General features: G+C 36.6%; 1 protein-coding gene across 5 annotated transcripts in view; it reads left to right on the top strand.

The window, feature by feature from the left end:
• Window positions 1-16485, top strand: part of IMMP2L (inner mitochondrial membrane peptidase subunit 2) — a 453769-nt gene that overhangs the window by 418803 nt on the left and 18481 nt on the right. The gene's annotated exons all lie outside the window — the stretch shown is intronic.

Genomic DNA, 16485 nt, shown 5'->3' with positions numbered 1-16485 from the left:
AAACCCAACTAGCTGCATTCCTGTGTAAACTGCACTAGGTGGCCCTGCAAGGGGGGGTTGGACTAGGTGGTCTCAGAGGTCCCTTCTAACCTTAATGATTCTGTGGTTCTGTGATCTTCTTTAGCTTGGACACAACCTAGAATGGCATGAATTGACTTCTGATGACAGTGTCTCATCTGGCCATATGCATCTAAAAGCTAGGTATTTAGTCGAAACTTTTCACACAGACAGTTTAATTCAGTGTAAATAATATATTCAAATATTTTTTTTTCCAAAAAGTCAGCTGAACTTTCATAATACATAGGTTCCTTGTGCGAACTCATCTAAATAATCCCTTTTGTGATTCTTGATGAGGGAATGGTCAGAATGATGCGGGAGGTCAAAAATACAGAATTGTCACTGTAATCTGCAAGATCAAGGGGACTCGATATCACTGATCAAAATATCAGCAGCTTTTTTAGTGGAGAGTGAAGAGATGGTAGGTCCTTTCCTCACAGGAGAAGATGAGAGGCAAGGAATTGAAGAGAAAGCTTTCACACCTTTCTTTCTTCCTGCTTAAATATGCTCCAAAGATCTACGTAATATACAGAAAGGCAATTTTCCTTAAAGTCCTCTGAAATAATATTGTGCTTGGTCTGTTCCTGTTAATAGCCCATAACTGTAAGGGAATGTCTGATGAGATCCTTTTTCTTGCTCATACACTCTCAAAAAGCTAAATGGATTCAGGTACCTCTGCTGCTTTCTTTTGTGTGACTATACTGTAGATCAAAAATACAACATGCTGCACACTTTAAAGGCATACCTCCTGTGAAATAGGTGCTTCTCCTTAAAAGCATAAATGATCCCACAGACAAGTTGTCTTCAATGAGAATATTAAAAATTTGCATGATTTTGCTCACAGTGAACCGTAAGTAAGGTTGTTCTTACCTTAAAGTCAGAATAATGAATAAGATAAAACAATATATTAATTTATCTTCTAGTTTATTTCTATAGTATAAATTTTTATAAATTGCCTAATTATATTTTAATTTTTTTTAATTGAAACTTGGGGCTTGACAGCACATTCCAGTTCTTAAATGTTGTTGCTGAAATCTCAAGGAAATTAAATGACCTGGGAGTGTAATATCCTCATGTTCAATCACCTCCTTTTCTAAATAGTGATTACAATCCTGTGCTAATGTTTTATAATCTGTTACCATGGAGATATTACCATACACACAGGATAGTTGCTCCATTGCATACAATCAAGTAGGATAAGAGTGTTGATTAAAATGAAAAAAATATTCATATACAATAATTGAAAGGGAAAATTAGAAGAAAATAATATACAATTTAGGTAATCAAAGAAATAGTCTTTGATCACATAATTTTTCAAATTTTCTGTTTTAGATAACTTCTCTTGCATTGTTCTTTATTCTGGAAAAGACATAGTTTTTGCTTGAATTTACAATGAAAAAATATCGAGTAGCTAAATAAATAATGTTCCAACACAGACTGATAGGAGTGACTACTAGAATATATTTATAGGTGCATTTCTACTACCGTTGTATAACACTTTGACAAACGGTCCTGAAAAGTATGAGACTCAAAGTGATTTTGCTTCGTATTTGAGATTAAAAAAAAACCAAACCTTTTAATAATTATTTTACTTACAAAATCTAACATCTATTTTGTGTATTTTTAAGAATCCACTGTTTTCAGAATGCTTCTTCTGCTTAATTGGCAATTAATATGTAATTTTGAATTGTTTATTTAGTACTACATAGTAGTATATTGAGTTTATACGTGCAAAGACGTCATGTTCTAAATCCATGTCCATCTCTAAAGGACTGATATTTTATCATTTTGAATCATTATTATTATTCCAGGAAATTCCAGTGGCTTTTCCAGCACTTTAGAATATGCTTAAATATACTAATTCAGAAAGTATTAAGCTGTAAACACACCCACCCCATGCAAGTGTGACAATTTATATGCTGAAATATATTGTCAAATCAGGCCATAAAATATTTCTTGCTTTGATTATCTCAGTATAAAAGACAGACAAGATAAACAGAGAGTCTTGAAAGGACTAATTTGAACTTGCTACATAAATCAAGATTAAATGCTTTTGAATGCCTCCAGTAATTTCTTAGAATTCTTTTCACCTTTCGTATAGTGTGGTTATGTCCTAGACTTCCAGGACTGTGGGTCTGCTGTTGTGAACCCTCCAAAAGAATATAAAGTTTGGAAATGTCCCATGCCAATGATGTGGGAGGTCAGAAATACAGAATTGTCACTGAGCAAAGGACACGTGTCTGTCCTTGATAGAAATCATAAGAAAGACAGATATAAGATTGGTAGAATGATGATGACTATATGTAGAGGGTCCTTATAATTGGATCTATTATTGATTGAATATTTACTACCTGAATCCTTCGCATGTTCTGAAAAAAAAACACCAAAAAAACTCAAAATCCTTTTACCAAGAATTCTACATCTTTTGCTTTATGTTGTTACCGTAATAATGATTGAGCAACTGTTATAAGTGCTGGGACCACAGGAAAAATAATCAAATACAGGATACGAATACAATAGTGTATACTGTATGCCCTTCATTTATTCCTTACAGAAAACCCAGTTTATGAGGCATATGTTGTGCAAACTGAGCCCACAACCACTGGGACCATTATATGCGGTCCAAATCTGTCAGCATATAGCAACAAAACTTTATATATCTAACTAACATGCTGACAAAAATGCCAGTAAATAGAAAAGGGAGGCCAGAATCTTCACTTACTGCTAAACTCCATTAATTATGTTATGGACAGCTTTTCAGCCTTTTCTTTGGATAGAGTAAACCCTACAACTGCCATGAGTTTGATTGCCTTCTGTCTAAAAATCTAATTTCCTTCCTTAATGGTAGTTTGTTTTCTAACAGTACTGAAAAAGAAATATTTTAATTTTCAGCCAGTTCTTAAATTTTCATTCTTACTTGTCAATATGTAGGTGTCTGCACTCAAAATGGTTGTGCGCCCACTGGAGTCTACAAAAGTGTACGATGATACAAGCTAACAGATTCTTTTTTGTTTGTTTCTATAATGAGTTTTAGAGAAAAAAGGTCTATATAACATATTTGAATAAAATTATAAATTTTAATCAGATATCTTAACCTATTAAATAAGAATAATTTTCATAAACTACCTTTGTAGGTGTAATTTAATCATAGGCTTACATTATGATACTCAATAGAGAATAGAGATATTATTAGTTTAGAATGACACCTCTACTTTAAATATTCGAGTATAATGTAGTAATATTTCATCCAGATATTTCTGTTCACTGACAATCTTTGCTTGCAAAAAAATATGGATTGCGTCTCTGCATTTTCTGAAGAAAATACTTTCTTTAACTAATTGAACTCTAAAGGAGCATTTCTAAAAACTGGCAAGAGAAACTTTCTCTCATCAGCCACTGACGACAGCACAGGTAGAAGTAGTTGTTGCGAAGGCAAATTCAGAAAGCAGATAATAACCTTCATGTTTGGGGCAGCATTGGTTGTTATAGAAAATTGATTTGAACATAAAATTCTGAGGAATTTCTGAGATGATACTGAGTGATGGTTTAGAATGTTATATTTGCCTATGCTGGTCTACCGATACTAAAGTAATTATTTTCAGAGTGACATGTTCTGGAGCAGGTAATATAGAAGACCAAGCTATCTTTAACACAGATTTTGAACCAGTGTTGTACATGTTGAAGAAAAAAAAGCCTTGGGAGCTAAATAGCTAGGTAAATAAACTACTAGGTTTAGGTTACTAGTTTGTCTATCTTTTTCTTTGCAAACTACCCCAAATTCTGATAGCCTAAAAATAAATGTTAAAACAGCCCTCAGACGACCTTCTTGGTATTCACAGCATGCTTCCTTGGTATAAAATTCAAGTTGACAGCATTGTGAATAGAAAAGTATAGCTGTAGATTCTGTGTGATTCACATGTTACCTTGCAAATGTTTCACATTAGATTCTAGAAATAGACATTTGTGTATAATGAGATAGACCCTTGTGGGCAGCAAATCAGATGAGTTTCCCAAGTGTTTGAAAAGAAAGATTTACACTTTAAAATTCAACAAACTTTGTGACAAGCTAGGGAAAATCTCCAGATTGTCTCAACATTGAGCATTTTGTTGCAACTTGGCTGAGTGGGAGTTTGATATGGTGTTGGAGAGCTTCAAATATGATAGGATGCAAAAAGCAGAAATCTGTGGCTAGGAGTCAGAGTGATCTGTCTGGCCTGAAGGGTATTAGCAGAGTATAGGTAGAACATTTGCCCCAAGAGTTGTTGTAATGGTTGTGGGCTATTAAACCCCCTTTCTATACCAGCTTGGGAGCAAATTTTTATTAAAAAAAAGACAGAAAAAATCCAAACCCAAAGCTAAGCTGTTGTAGCTCTTGTTAGATAATATAAATATGAGGGAGTTTGTTTAAGCAGACATTATGAGAGAGTTATTGCTAGGTTTGGTAGAGTGGGAGCACAGAAGGCTCAGGAGAGCCCTGCTGAAGGGAGGTTTTCTTTTGCTTGAAGTCCTTTCATTTTTTATAATGCCATTGCTGTATGCTGAGGTATCTTTTACAAAACTTAACCTTATCCTTGAAAGCGCTTTGCATCCACCTTATTTCAAACATGTTTTCATTGGTTTATGGTTTGTTTTGTTTTTATCAATTGCCCGTTTAATTTTCAATTGCAGACATTGCTGCTCAACTTAAGGCCAAAGAGGAAGGGATGGGTGGAACCTGTTTTTAACTGCACTCTCATTACACCACTTGTTTCAAAATAAAAGCTAGAAATATATTTAAAATCTATTTATTTATTTCTATAACACTGCTGGAAATAACTTCCACACCACAGGGACCTCTTCTGAGGGAAGCAGGGTGCAGCGGTAGCAGAGGCTCCCTACAGCTGTATACTCAGTAAGAGCTTTGCTTCCAGGGAATGTGCAATTTCTAATTATGAGAGAGTTTTTACTTGGCATACGAATGAGAGACTCATCTGCTTGTTAATAAAAGCATTTGTTGTCCACATTATAATATGATGTGTCTTGGAGAAGAGCTGCCTAAAATCATTACAGAAAGTTCATTAATAGCTCACTATACTCTGAAAATTAAATCTCCTTCTGAAAATGCTAGTCTTAGTCTGTGCTTAAGATTAGTAGAAAAAAAGTGGATAACTTCTTTCCTCCCATTTTTTTTTTTTTGTCATTGTGCTTGCAATGTGCGTTGTAATTACTGAAGCTGTTTAGACTGTTAGATCTTGGCCCTGTGAACTCCTGTAAGAAGGAGGATAACTGTCACTGTGGGAAACCCTATTGAAGTTGCTGGGGATCTGCACAGATCATATGGTTGTGTCCTGGTTTTAGTTAAAAAAAAAAAAAATCATAATTGGGGTTTGGTTTTTTTTTTTCCTAGTTGGTATTTTATCGGGAAAATTAAATTACTGAGCATTTATCAGAATCATAACAAGGACAAAATATATTCACTCATTGTGGTACAGATACTAAAAAGTATCTCAAAGGCTGAAATTAAATGTCCTTCAGGCATCTAACTACTGGCTAGTGCTTGCCTAACTCTCAAAGATTTCAGGGAGACTGCCTTTCTGACACCAAAAGTCCTTAGTTTCCTGCAGTGCCATATATAAGTGATCTTATACTCTGCTTTAGGAAGTTCATTGTCACTGCCCCACTTTGAATCCAGAAAAAGGATGAAAGTTGTGACCTGGTAGGAGTGTTCCACAGGGTCAGACTCCACAAAAGATATCACTGTAGCACATTATGGTGGTGGGGCTTGGAGATGTTCTCATCAGCATGCCTGTACATAGCCTGGTGACTCAGCTCCCACACACAGGTGTGCTACGTAATCCTGGCTGCTGATCTCTGCTTTTGGCAATATTTCTGCTTTGTGTAGACAATCTTCCGTTTAATATCTCTTCTTCAGTGGTAGGTTCACAAGGCTTTCTTCCTATGGCCATGGGAATCTTTGTACCTTCCTACAGTGATGCTCACTTTCAGTTCCTTAGCACAGTGCAATTATAGACCTTTAGAGAAAGAATGCCTTGAGAAGTGCTTGATACAGCTTGAATCTCCTCTGACTGCACAAAGGTATCTTGCTTCCCGTGCTAGTGCTCTCATCACATAGAGGGGTTATATACAAGGCTTGTCTATTTGGCTCTCTTAACCTCTTTCTAGCTATTTTTAGTTATGACTGAGTTTCTCCACATACACATAGGTGTGTACTTACTATGGGGTGCAGGGGCTCCTGGGCTTAGCATTTTCTGTTGGCTATCTTTATTTGATGCCTACATTGAGAAGGGAGTCTGGCTTTTTGAAATGTTAATAAAAATATTTTCTTAATAACCTGCATGATACAATTCTCCAGTTCAACTGGGAGTTATGTATTTGTGTGATAGGGTGATAGAATGCAATCCTAATGTATGTAAAAACCAGTAAGGTATTCAAGGCAGTTTTGGAATTTTAAAGCTCAAAGGAGTGGAAGGTCATTAGGAATGCATTGAGCAATCGATTTTGCTGGTATCTCATATCAGATGAGAGTAATTTGGAGCCAATCTTTTCTACATAGCAGTACAACAGTTGGAGTAATTTGTGCTAAGTAAGGGCCAGCCAGAGCTACAGCTGAGGGGCTTCAAATACTTAAGAAAGTGCAGAAGCTTTTGCTGAGATAATTTTTGATCAGAATAACTTGGCACTCATGAAAAAAAAGGTGAACTCATATGGGTCCTTGTCCTCACATTTTATATTCCTCAAATGGGTAATGTCAGTTGCTTTATTCCTTGTAAAATTGGTTGGTGCCATACAACTGAGCAAGGCTCTTTACTCCAGTAAAAATGATTTGCCTCCTTTGAACCTTGGCAGAACTCTGGCCTTACTAAAATTGCTCAGTCTTTCCACAGACACTTCTAGGAAAAGGATTCACACTTTTGTGCTTTTAATAAAGCATTTTGAGAAGCTTTCTGTTGTTGTTTTGCTTATGATAAAGTTCTATTGTGTTTTACTTTTATATATTTATATATATAAATCCATGGGTCCAGATGGGATGCACCCGCGGGTGCTGAGGAAACTGGCGGAAGTCATTGCTAGACCACTCTCCATCATCTTTACCAAGTCTTGGGAAACGGGAGAGGTGCCTGAGGACTGGAGGAAAGCAAATGTCACTCCGGTCTTCAAAAAGGGCAAGAAGGAGGACCCGGGTAACTATAGACCGGTCAGCCTCACCTCCATCCCTGGGAAAGTGATGGAACACCTTATCCTTGGTGCCATCTTAAGGCATATCAAGGATAAGAGGGTTATGAGGGGCAGTCAACATGGCTTCACCAAGGGGAAATCATGTTTGACCAATCTCTTAGCCTTTTATGAGGAAATAACACGGTGGATGGATGATGGCAGAGCAGTGGATGTGGTCTACCTTGACTTCAGCAAAGCATTTGACACAGTCTCCCACAGCATCCTCACAGCTAAATTGAGGAAGTGTGGTCTGGATGATCAGGTAGTGAGGTGGACTGTGAACTGGCTGAAGGAGAGAAGCCAGAGAGTTGTAGTCTATGGGGCAGAGTCTAGTTGGAGGCCTGTGACTAGTGGAGTGCCTCAAGGGTCAGTACTGGGACCGGTATTATTTAATATATTCATCAAAGATTTAGATGAGGGAATTGAGTGTACTATCAGCAAGTTTGCTGATGACACTAAGCTGGGAGGAGTGGCTGACATGCCTGAAGGCTGTGCTGCCATCCAGCGAGACCTGGACAGGCTGGAGAGTTGGGCAGGGAATAACTTGATGAAATATAACAAGGGAAAGTGTAGAGTCCTGCATCTGGGCAGGAACAACCCCAGGTTCCAGTATAGGTTGGGGAACGACCTGTTAGAGAGCAGTGTAGGGGAGAGGGACCTGGGGGTCCTAGTGGACGACAGGATGACCATGAGCCAGCACTGTGCCCTTGTGGCTAAGAAGGCCAATGGCATCCTGGGGTGTATTAGAAGGGCGGTGGTTAGTAGGTCGAGAGAGGTCCTCCTTCCCCTCTACTCTGCCCTGGTGAGACCGCATCTGGAATATTGTGTCCAGTTCTGGGCCCCTCAGTTCAAGAAGGACAGGGAGCTGCTGGAGAGAGTCCAGCGAAGGGCAACGAAGATGATGAAGGGAGTGGAGCATCTCCCTTATGAGGAAAGACTGAGGGAGCTGGGTCTCTATAGTTTGGAGAAGAGGAGACTGAGGGGTGACCTTATAAGTGTCTATAAATATATAAAGGGGGAGTGTCACGAGGATGGAGCCAGGCTCTACTCAGTGGCAAACAATGATAGGACAAGGGGTAATGGGTACAAACTGGAACACAAGAGGTTCCACTTAAACTTGAGAATAAACTTCTTCTCAGTGATGGTGACGGAACACTGGAACAGGCTGCCCAGGGAGGTTGTGGAGTCTCCTTCCCTGGAGACATTCAAAACCCACCTGGACACATTCCTGTGTAACATTATCTAGGTGTTCCTGCTCCGGCAGGGGGATTGGACCAGATGATCTTTCGAGGTCCCTTCCAATCTCTAGCATACTGTGATACTGTGATAAATATACAAATCTACATTGTATACAAATATATTTATAATTCATTATGTGTGTCTTAGGAATATTCGACTGTGCAAAGATGAATTTAATAATGATATAATTGCTAACAGTTTCTCTACCTCCAATAATCTATTTTCATTTTTCTGGATGTCTCATTTTGCTTTCTCAAGGTCTCTTAGTTTTGCTTGTCTACTAAATTCGAGGAAAGGAGTTGATATGCTAGACAGAGCTCAGTCGTGAAGGGCTGGACTAGCAGAATTTAAAACATTTCATAGGTATGTCATTGTTCTGTTGTGCAGACCACGGGAATGCTGTAAGTTCTTCTTAACAATGCATAGTAAAAAGTGAAATTACCAGTCTATTATTTTTGCCTGTGCTTATATGACATTTCAAGGCAATTCAGGAAAAGCTGTCTTTTCCTTAGGCAAGCACAGCCCGTTGTGCACTGGATTTTAGGGCCAGACATCAGAGGTCTAAAAGGTTGACCAACAGAGAGATCACTGTTAAAATGCATTTGTTATTCAGCGGCCCTCAAGCTGAAAGTTATATATGAGCAGACAATTTTGCCCTGAGCCAAGCTGGTGGGACAAACTAGCAGATCTGGTCTCTACATGGCAATCAGTGTGTTCTGATTATTAAATGTATTTGCTTCCTGCTCAGGAGAACCACATTGTGCCCCTTTCCACACCTACAAAATGAGCATAATGATACCATCTTACAAAGTTTGATGTGACTCACTGAGGAGTTTCACTATAAAAACATATAAATTATTAGTAATCTTTTGAATTTTTTTACACATTAAAATGCACATTTGTACTTTGAGGTATGGTCTGTACTTTGGAAACAGGGTAGGATCAAAGCTTATAATTTTCTTCCTGCTGTTGTATTATGACTAGCTCTAGACTTTATTTGCATATTGAACCTCAAGCCTAAAACGATTTTAGATTTCACAGTGTTGAGGTTTCTGGGTCGCTTAACAGTCTGTGAGAATCTTTTGGTTTTGTTTGCATAGTCTCAGCTAAAATAACCCTTCTACACTATTATAAAAAAGTTAGTGAAGTAATCCAACTGAGACATCAGTTCCCTAATGCTCTGAGATAGTTTTGCTTGACAAACATGGTCTTGCAAATGGTTCTGATAAGCTGAATATGTTTATGTGCTGCTCAGTGCACACAGATCAGTAGGCAGCAGCTGTAACTGTGCCTTCATTTTTTTTAAAGTGTGAAGAATGTATGTGTGATAGAGGGAAACATGCCTGAAAATCATAACTGTCATTTCAGATTTTATGTCACCCTCAGAGTCTTAAATAAAGTGGTCCCTGCAAAGTGTGAATATTGAAAACTTTTATTTTAGAGGCATATCTGTGCACTGTAATTAAGAGCCTGCCAAATGTAGTCAGAGTGCCTGTTTGTGAAAAGATGGAATTTGGATATCAATAAATGTTTCTGAGCTGAAATCTGGCAGATAATCTTATTCCAGAAGCAATTTATTCTAAAATTGAGTTGAATATATTTTTGTCAAGTTGTGATGTAGGAATTTATATTGCAATTCTGTGCTGCTAAAACAAGATCACTAGAAAATGTTACAGTATTTTCCACACAGCATTATCCTTCTTTTTTTTCTGGCACAGTATGTCACAACTGTCCATCATGTGGTAAATATGATGTATAGAAGTTATGTGCGCGTTAATGTTCAGTGTTACACTGAAAACTTTTGCAAAAAGAGTTGTTAAGAGAAATGAAATCTCAGAGGTCTTACAAAATGTTCCTTTAACTTCTTTTCTGGTTATACTTACCTGACTTGATGCATGACAATCACGTTTCAGGTAATAGAGAATTAAACAGCACAGTAACACAGACCACATGATACAGCAGATGTGCTAATATAATCAAATTAAAATATGCCCATTCCTTAATATTTATAACTAACTGAATAAAGGGGATTAGGGATAAAATTTGGGAATGAAGGACATTATAGCAGAAAAAGACATGGTGTGTTGCACCACCAGAAAAGAAAAGAAGGAAGAACAAGAAGAAACCTATTTTATCCCAGGTATCCAAAAGCAAAGAAATTCAGTATCTAGATCTGTCTGTCAGCTATCGCATTAACCAAATCCTGTCTACAGTATATAGGAATAAGAATGTAATGATAAGGTTTCATTTACCTTAACAGACCTACAAGACTTCATTAACAAGACAAATCCCTATATAGATGGGACACTAGGAAAAGGTTTCACATATAGAGGATAATTTTTTGGTTTCAGACAAAGATTAATCAGAGGATAGGGAACAATTAATGATTTAATTCCTAGATTTTCTTTGAAAATGTCTCAATAGGACGTACCAATCTGTAAGGCAGTTCTTTTGGAAAGAACCTTAGCATAATCCAGGAGGAATTTTGTAGCAATTTGCAGTGCCATGACAAAGCCCAGATTAAGCCATTCTGATGCAAAGCCTCTTCTAGTCTCACAATTGTTAACACAGGTAGAACTGCAAAAGCAGTGGGAAGGTTTAACCTTGTGTTTACAACGCCAGAGATGCCTTTGCATGTAATAATTGCCTGTCTGGCTTCTATATATTTAAGCCATGTATTTTAGCTTTTGAGACAGATGGTATAATCATCAATGGATTGCAACAGTTGTGAAAGTGTAGGGAGAGGTGGCAGCTAAAATAGGTGCATCCCAAAATGGTTTCTACATTTGTGAATGCTAGCCGACATTTCTGAGAGCACTGATAGATAAGCAGGATCCCAAGGATATCACAGAATGAAAATAATATTTACTTATTTCATATTAATCTACTGATATATATAAGGATCATGTATGGTTTCTGCACATTTCAGCTTCTGAATGGTCTTCAAGAACTGTCCTATAAATTGTAAATTATAATAACCCAATATAGAAGAACAGGTGAACAATACTTGGAAAATAATCAGCTTTACAGAAAACTGACACAGACCTACTGAATGTAACAGAACCTGCACAGAGGGTTTATGGGAATGTGCATTAGCTGTAATTAGATGAAGAACAGAAAACTGCTGGAACAAGTCCAGAGGAGGGCTATGAGGAAGATAAGGGGGCTGGAGCAACTCCTATATGGAGACAGTCTAAGAAAATTTGGTCTGTTCAGCCTTCGGATGAGAAGGCTGCATGGAGACCTCGTAGCAGCCTTTCAGTGTCTGAAAGGGGCCTACAAGGTTGCTGAGGAGGGACTATTCATCAAGGACTTTAGTGATAGGATAAGGGGGGATGACTTCAAACTTAAACAGGGGAGTTTTAGGTTGAATATAAGGAGGAAATTATCACTGTAAGAGTGGTAAGGCACTGGAACAGGCTGCCCAATGAAGTTGAGAATGTTCTATCCCTGACAGTGTTCAAGGCCAGGCTGGATGGGGCCGTGAGCAACCTGGTCTAGTGGGAAGTGTCCCTGCCCATGCCAGGGGGATTGGAACTAGATGATTTTTGAGATCCTTTCCAATTCTAACCATTCAGTGGTTCTATGAATTTCATTCCTGAGTAGTTGTGTTCATCAAGTAGTAACATAATTTGCTCCAAAATCAACAGGTCCAATTTACTTACTACTGGATATCTATGATCTATTCCCTTATGACCATAGCCACTGTTTAAGAATCGTATATTTTTTAGGCCATCATCTACCTTATCTTTCAACAAGATTTATTTATTTTTTTTTTTGACATTTGCATGACAATGCATAGGAACACATGAACCTCTGGTTGTAATTGCCTGCTTGGAAAATTGGCTGAAAAAAGGAGATATATATATATATTTTAATTGATGCTGGTTTCCAGCATATACAGGACTTATCTCCAAGTCAAACAAGACAAGAAAATAGTTACCCAACTAGGAGAAATAATTACTTTATTGCTGTCCAAATGCCCCAGGTGTCATGAATTAAAGAATCTTAAAAATCTAAATGTGTGGTGCAAAGAGCCTGTTAATATTGCTTTTCTTTAGAACACCTGTGACATCACAAACATTTGTTGACTTTATTATGAAGAATGAGAAAAGGGAAGAATGTATGACAGTAAGTAGGTTTGTTCATAGCCTGCAGGACTTTAAGATTCTTTTTCTCAAGGCATAAATGATAACAATGGAAAATGGCTTTTTAGAACTACTTTTATTTATTTTCTGTATCCTAGAGAGAATAAACCAAATAAATGAATGAAGGAAATTGCTTCCCTTTTCATGGCAATAAATAACTCATTGTTCAAAATGATTTTAGTTGTCAAAGGCACAAGATTACATACTGTTACTTGAGAAATTATCTTCTTTCATATATTGCTGCATTTTTATTTCATGCTCTCTTTTTGCTTGCTCTAGCTGTTCATTTTCAGTGTTTTGGCCAAAGAAAAGATGTTATTTTTATTCTATTAGAGAATAGAAACTTCAAGACGCATATTAGAGGACACTAAATGAGGACAGTATCAATTTCACATTGTCTTGATTATCTGGTGTTTATTTTTACTGGTTTGCTTCTGTCTGTAAAAATCCTGATATTTAATTAAATCCCACATTGGCAATTAGCAGCTGTTATTGTAGCCACTTAAGAGTCAAATGATTCCAGCATGGCCACAGAGTCGCAAAAATCTGCTCGCTAACGACTAAGTTTGATTGAATCTGTCTCCGTTTTAAACATAAAATGAGAAGGTGTTGGATGTACTGGACCTACTTTGTGGGATTGTTTTCTTTTTACATATTATTAGTGTTTGCAGGTATTCTGAAAATTTCTCTTTTTTTTTTTTGTTTTTTTTAATGTGATTTCTATAAAAATAATTGAGGAAACTGTAGAAAGCTCTGATCAGTCCTTATTTATTGCAGCTGGCTTCATATAAGCAGTCAAACAGCCACCAGTTGTGTATAAAGTAACAACACTAACATTAGGATTTCAGTATTACATTACTATATAAAGGAATTTTGCTTTGAGAAGGGATAGTAATCCTCCTTGAAGTTTACGGAAAAAAAAAAAGCTTTTAACTTTTCATGGCACCTTAAAATAAAAAAGAAAATTTTGATATTTGCTATAGTTCTTAATATAGTGCACTTCATAATACTTTAAGATGTATCTGGTGTAATAGCTTCTGTTTCTTGCCTCTAAGAATAGACATGCAAAGATCTAATGTTCTAAAGGTTTGTAAGAAGAAATTTCGAATGAAACTTCTTTTTACACACACATCTTCATCACCTTCCCATAGCAGTGTTCAATCTGAATCTAGCAAATCTACTGCAACAGTGCTTTGTTTTTAAAGTTTAAAAATGGTTTGGAAGGGTGCGTAATGTAATGACTCAGATAATAGATTAGATAAAAGGAGAATCCAGTAATTTTCTTTTTTAATCCTAGCTTTAGTTTATATCTTAAGGAATTATACCACTTAAACCTTGGCTTTGCATAATAGAAATTATGATTTTATTAGGGTCTTCAGGGACATTTGGAATTTCTGTGGATCCAAAGACTTGTTTAGTCCAGAGAGACACAAAGTTTTGAAGTTTGTTCTTGGAGAAATGATAACTAAAGGTATTTAAACATATTTTTCCGTGGAGAGTTGATTACTTGCAGTTCTGTTTTACTTTGCATGCTGTGATTCATGCATTCATGTGCACCTGAATTTATTGTTGCATTTCCCCCTCTATAAGAGCAAAGCTATGTTCCCAACAAAGATACAAGCTGCGACAGCATGCAAGTAACTGACATGGAAGCACATGGGAAAAGATAGAATTTGCAGTCATGCAATTTGTTAGGCTAAGGTTTGTTGATACTAGAGAAACCAGTCCTCTTGAAGAAATAGGTCTCTGCAGACTATCGCAGTGCATTAAAAGGGATCAGAAGTTAAAATGATCAGGCACAAGAAGGCTGTGGATTACATGCCTCTTGCAGCAAAAGTAATGTTAAAGAGAAAACCTGTTGACAGCTACTTTGTTCTTAATATTTGTGAATAGGAAGTGGCATTTAATTTGTAGATGGTATGGCTTTTCCAAGTTATCCTAAAATCAGTGCCTTCTTGAAGAGATTGGCAGCACTGTTAAACAGAAAACTCTTTAATGAATGAGAAGTGATAGCTGCCATGCTGTGCAATCTACTCTTTGCAAAAAATTGAGGCTTCCCCCGCTGAGAACCTGAACTGGATACTCTAGACAGTACCAGCCTTTCATCTTAGTTCTTATTAATCTTCTAAAAATGTTACAACTTCTGTAGATATCAAGGTTAGTGACCTATTAGACAGACTTTTTTTGTTTGGTTGATTGTTTTTTGTATGTGTGAATTTTAGGGTATTTTAATGACTTAGTAAAATAATAGTAAGTCACCTGAATATCTGAAGCCACTTTGAGTACATGCCAGTGCAAACTTTCTGGGACCTTTGGTTGGAAAGGCTGCAGTATTCTAGAAACTGTATCTTTATAATTTGTTCCAATTAGCCGTAAAAGTCTCAGTTCTTGGTCTTCTTGATCATTGTTGTTTTCGTAGAAATAGTGTCACGATTGTTTTTAACCTAGCTTAACATCTCTTTCTGAAGGCTTACTTCTGAAATTAATTTTCAAGTTAAACTTTCATTTTTCCTTTGGGCAAGTTTACGATGGTACCATGTGACTACCAATTGGATAATTCAGTTTTCCTTGCGCAGTCTGCTTCTAAGGAGAGTAGCAACTCTTCCAAAATAGCATACAGAGCCAGTGTGGGTTCTTCTATAATTCATAGAACAGTATAAAGTGCAAGAAGAGTATATCAAGGACATTTCATTTCAGAGAAAATATTCATGCACTTCCTGCAGATACAGAGTTCCAGCATAAATCTTTTAAGTATAACCACCTCTTTTTTCTTTCTATTTCAAACTGAAAATAGAAATATCTAGTATACTTAAACCTAATAAATATTGTAAAAAATAAACCATATAGTTCCTATTAGCATAATATAAACACAGCAATTATAACTATAAATGACTACAAACATTACGTATTAATTAACCTGGATTAAAACTAGGCTCCATTTTTAAATAGGAAGTTGGAAATGACTTTATCACATATCTAAAAAAGAAATAAAAATTTATCTATAGTAGCTTTTTTAAAATTAAAAAAAAACCCAACCAAACAACCAAACAAAAACAAAAACAAAACAAACAAACAACCAAACAAAACCAAATAAAAAAAAAAAAACAACAAAACAACCGTGACATTTCTTATTTTGGAACAGATCTTGGTGAATTTTGTATATGATACTTTTTTACTATGTTCCCTGCTATATAAAATTGGCATGTAGGCTGAACACACAGAATCCTCTAAAAGCAGATGAAACCAAAAGCTTCCCTGGCACACCAGCTTCTGATATTTTCCAGCAATTATTTCTGCATCTCACGATTACATCTCTGGCAGTGAATCCTCAATATATTTTTATTCTTCAGTAGCCGCAGATTACTTGGGCTTCACACAAAAGAGCCAATCTTAAAGTACTTTTAGATGTTCTTTCAACTGTGAGTAGCAAAGAGTGGCTGACTCATTTCAGATGTGGTCCCACAGAGAAAACATGGCATATCTACCGCCCTGGAAGTGGAATCTAAAAAAAGAAAACCTGGGAACTGAGGTTAAATTGTTTTTAAAAAACATAAAATTGGGTAATGTGGTGATAGCCAAGAAGTCTCTGTTGTTAATAAGTAATGTTTTAATTCTGGAATATTAGCTTTGCAACACTTTTTGTTTGTTTATTTTTTTTTTTTTTTATTTTTTGCTGGCAATATGTATGCAGAGGCATTATACCACAATGCATTTGTGATGGCTGAGATGAGGTGATACTACTACTGAGTTTAGCAGCTTCCTGAGCAAAGCGTTTTAAAGCAGCAAAACTAGATACGACAAATGTGTCATTTAGACAGGTTCTGCT

The sequence above is a fragment of the Pezoporus occidentalis genome, unplaced genomic scaffold, assembly GCF_034315485.1.
Source record: "Pezoporus occidentalis ecotype Australia unplaced genomic scaffold, CSIRO_AGI_Poc_V1 ctg14, whole genome shotgun sequence".
NCBI classification, from domain to species: Eukaryota; Metazoa; Chordata; class Aves; order Psittaciformes; family Psittacidae; genus Pezoporus; species Pezoporus occidentalis.
The sequence above is the reverse complement of the archived record's forward strand: the minus strand, read 5'-3'. Positions and strand labels throughout refer to the sequence as shown.